Source organism: Chrysochloris asiatica, unplaced genomic scaffold (assembly GCF_000296735.1).
Source record: "Chrysochloris asiatica unplaced genomic scaffold, ChrAsi1.0 scaffold00027, whole genome shotgun sequence".
Classification (NCBI taxonomy): Eukaryota; Metazoa; Chordata; class Mammalia; order Afrosoricida; family Chrysochloridae; genus Chrysochloris; species Chrysochloris asiatica.
Window position 1 is genome coordinate 13,601,057 of NW_006408545.1, and position 4,706 is coordinate 13,605,762.

Consider the following 4,706-nt stretch of genomic DNA (forward strand, 5'->3'; position numbering starts at 1 on the left):
ACTGTTGTTTTATCACGTTTTATTATCTTACAGAGCTATCAGTACTTTTGTTTATTCTCTCATATTCATAGATATATTTTCTTGCTACTTGTATAAACATCAGAATCACATTGTTTAAGGGGAAAAAAAAAGAATGTTTTTATTAAGTATTCATAAAATATATTACTTTCCCTAAAGAGACTAGGAATTTTCTTTAGGCTGCTAACTGCCAAGTTAACATTTCAAATCCACAAGTCTCTCTGCAGCAGAAAGATGAGGCTGTCTTCTCTCATAAAGGTTTAAAGTCTCAAAAGCTCAATATAGCATTACTCTGAGTTAGAATAGACTCATTGGTAATGGGTTTGTTTTTTGGATTAGAGAGCACTGGCATCATTTATAACAAATATTGACATTTACTGTGTGCAATAGTAGGTATAGAGTGGTTGAGTCATACAGTATGCCAAAGAATTTTCCAAAGAGATTATAGCAATTTGCATTCTCTCTAGTAGTGTATGAGGTCCAGTAATTCCATGACCTATAAAGGTATGCTATTATCCACTTTATCATTTTAGTTATTTTGGCGTGTGACATGGGGCTTTAATTTACATTTCTTGATGACTGATGCAGCTCAGCACTTTTACATATATTTACTGATCATTTAGCATAATTGCTGCAAAGTTACCTAATGTTTTGTCAATTTCCTCTTAGATTATTTGCCATATTTTAAATTTATTTGAAGGCATTTTGTGCATATTTTGAATATGAGACCTTTGCCAGGCATATGATGCAAATGTATATTTTTCCTTCTTTTGCTTGGCTGTGCAACCATGTATAAAGGTTTAATGTAAGCAAATTAAACAAGTATTTATTTATGGTTCGCAGTTGTATAGTCCTGTTTTCTTTTAAAAGATAAATTGTTTTGCCACATAAAAATCTATGATTCAGATAGAATTGATTTATTTGTTTATGATACATAGTGTAGGTCAAGATTTATTTCTGCAATATAAATATTCAGTTGTGCCTTATTGATTCTATGAATTTTTATGCATTTGCAAATTTTACATTGTACAATTTTATAATCAGAAAAATAATAATATGCAAAACTTTAAAAAGAACTTATTTATTCTTTTAATTTATCAAGATCCTTTAAATTAAGAGTAGTTTTTCTTGGTTAAAACATTTATCCTGTTTTGAAACTATGGTTAAAGGGAACATAGAAAGAATGGAGAATCATCACCTACCTATTCAAAGTAGACATGACCTTAGTGATGTTGATGGAGCAAAACTTTTGGGAGTTTCATTTGCTAATGGAGCAACACTCAAAATGAGAATAAACAGTTGTAAAAATACTATTTTGTGCAAAGCAGGATATGAGATGCAAAATTTATGAATCTAGGAAAATTAGAAATTGTCAAAATGAAATAGAATACATCAGAATCAATATCCTAGGTGTTAATTACCTGAAATGGACTGGTGTTGGCCATTTTGAATCAGATAATCATATGATTTACTATGTCAGAAATGGCAAACTGAAAAGGAATAGTATTGCATTCATCTTCATTAAGAGCATTTCAAGATTTATCTTAAAATGTAATGCTGTCAGTGATAGGATAATATACAAGTGATAATAAGGAAGATACAAATTATAAGTATGTCCCAAATAGTGCTTACTTAGTCAGATTATATCTCCAAACGGAGCACTGTGGCTCTGTAGGATAAGCATTGGACTTCTAACCACAAGGTCAGTGGGTCAAATCACCATATGCACCTTGTGAAAAATTTGAGGCTTTCTAATGCCACAGAGATACACAGCCTTGGAAACTTTATATATGAGTTGAAACCAATTCAACAGAACCTAACAACACAAGGAAGACCGGTTAATACAACTATTACAGAAATTTAGCAATCAACCACTAAAGAGAAACATGACAAACTGAAGAATTCTAATTTCTTTAGTCTGAATTTTATCAGAGAATCAAGATAAATTGATTATTATTCATTATTGAAATCTAAAATTGGAAACAAAAAGAAAGGACCACTAATCAGAAAATATGGTCCTGTTGATAAAAACAATGCTGGAGGTCACATGATAGAATTTTCATTAACCAATGACTTAATCATTGCAAATGTCTTTTTTCAACAGGATGAATACTTACTATACATGTGGACCTCATCAGATAGAATACACAGGAATCAAATTGACTACATCTACGTGAAATAAAAATGGAGTAGCTAAATACCATCAATCAAACCAAGGCCAGGAACCAACCATAGTACAGACCATCAATTGCTCATATGTTAAGTTCAGGCTAAAGTTAAAGAAATTTAAAACAAGGCTAGGTGACAAAATATGTGGTACCTTGAATTTGCTTAATATGACTTTTTGATCCAAACTCTTCTAAATTTCCAACAAGTGATTGGGTGGGACCATGACAATAAGGTATTTGTTGCTGTTGCTAGATGCCATCATGCTGGTAGTGACTTATAGCAACCCTATGCACAACAGAACAAGCACTGCTTGTCCTGTGCAAACCTCACAATTGCTGCTATGTTTGAGCCCATGCTGCTACTACTGTGCCAATCCATTTTGTTGGGGGTCTTCCTCACTTTCTCTAATGTTCCATTTTTCCAAGCATAATATTATTCTCCAGGGATTGGTCTCTTAAAATAGGTCCGAAGTATGATAGATGAAATCTTGCCATACTGGCTTGACAGCAAGGCTTCTGGCTGGCTGTACTTCTTCCAACACAGATTTGTTAATTCTTTTAGCGGGACAGGAATTTGTAATATTTTCCTCCAATACCATAACTCAAATGCATCAATTCTTCTGTGGTCTGCATTAAACACTGTCCAACTTTCACATGCATTTGAGGTCATTGAAAACACCCTAGCCAAGGGCACCTTCCTACTCAAACTGACATATTTGCTCTTGAATACTTTTAAGAGGTCTTGTATAAAAGATTTGCCTAAAGCAATATACTTGATTTCTTGGCTGCTGCTTCTCTGAGTGTTGATGGCTGATCTGAGCAAAATGAAGTCTTTGATAACATCAATCATTTCTCTATTTATCATGGTGTTATGTATGGTTCCAATGGTGAGGATTTATGTCTTCTTTACATTGAGGAGCAACCTATACAGTAGATTGTGGTCTTTGATCTTCATCAGTATTTTAAGTTCTTTTCACTTTCAGCAAGCAAAGTTCTATCATCTGTATATTGCAGATTGTTAATGAATCTTCCTCCAATCCTGATGCCATGTTATTCTTCATATAATCCAGCTTCTCAGATTATTTGCTCAGCATACAGATTGAATAAATGTGGTGAAAGAATACAACCCTGGTGCACACCTTTCCTAATATAAAAAGTATTTGGTGTTCCCTTGTTCTGTTCGAGCAACTGCCTCTTGGTTAATGCACAAGTTCCTCATGGGCAAAATTAAATGATCCAGAATACTTATTCTCAGCAAAGTTGCCCATAGCTTGTCATGAGCCACACAGTTGAAAGCCTTTGCATAGTCAATAAACACAGGCAAATATTTATTCTGCTTTCAGCCAAGATCCATCTCATATAAGCAATGGTATCTCTTGTTGCACACCCTCTTCTGAATTCAGCTTGAACCTCTGACAGTTCTCTGTCAATGTATGGTTGAAACCATTTTTGAATCGTCTTCAGAAAAATTTTACTTGCATGAAATATTATTGATATTGTTTGATGATTCTCATGTCATGTTGTGTCATCTCTCTTTATAATGGGCCCCAATAGGGATTGGTCAGATAATTGTTTTCTAAATTTCTTGGCATAGATAAGTGAGTGCCTACAGTGCTACATTAGTTTGTTCAAATATTTCCGTTTGCATTCCACAAATTCCGGAAACCTTGTGGATTGTCAATGCTTTCAATGCACGTTGGCTTTGGTCTTTCATTGTCATTGGCTCTTGATCATATGCTACATCTTAAAGTGGTTGAACATCGTCTATTTCTTGGTACAGTGTTTTTTTTTTTTTTTTTCAATGTTCTTATAGTGAACTGAGTAAAAGATTACAGGGCAGATCATCAGTTTTACATTCATCAATTCATATACCTTGTTTCATTACAATGATTATAATCCCCTCCCTGTACCATCAGTGAACAGTGTTTCTCTCTATTCACTTTAGCTTTTTTTTTTTTAATGCATATTGTGAATTATGTGATAGTTTACATGGGAGAACCTTAGCTTTACATTCATCCTGTCGTATATTATTTCACTGCCATGGTTACAATCTCCTCCATGCATCAACAACTAACCAAAGGGTATACCCTGCAAGCCTGTCCCCCCATCGTCAGCACACAGTCCCTCTCCATCTCTGGGTCTAGAGTCTCCAACCACTCCATCTCTCCACGTCATCATCTCTGCCTCCATCTCTGGTGTCAGTGCTTCTCTGGGTAGGGTCCTGCTCTCCGCACTTCTCCCTTGATGGTTCCAGGGATCTCCGCTCCTGGACTGCAAAGTCAATCACTCCCCTCCTTTTGCTACAAAACATCCACCTTTACATTTCCAACCCTCACAGTCATTCCTGATTAACAATTATTCACCATTATACCACAAGGGACCTATCCCTATCTCCTTTCATTAGCCCCACCCAGACAGATTGGATACTACTATGTAGTAGTACCTTCCTACGTACCCTCTAGATCTAGGTTTCCTCTTGAAAGTTTGTAAGCCAGTCACTTCTTGCCTTTGTAGCCCTCC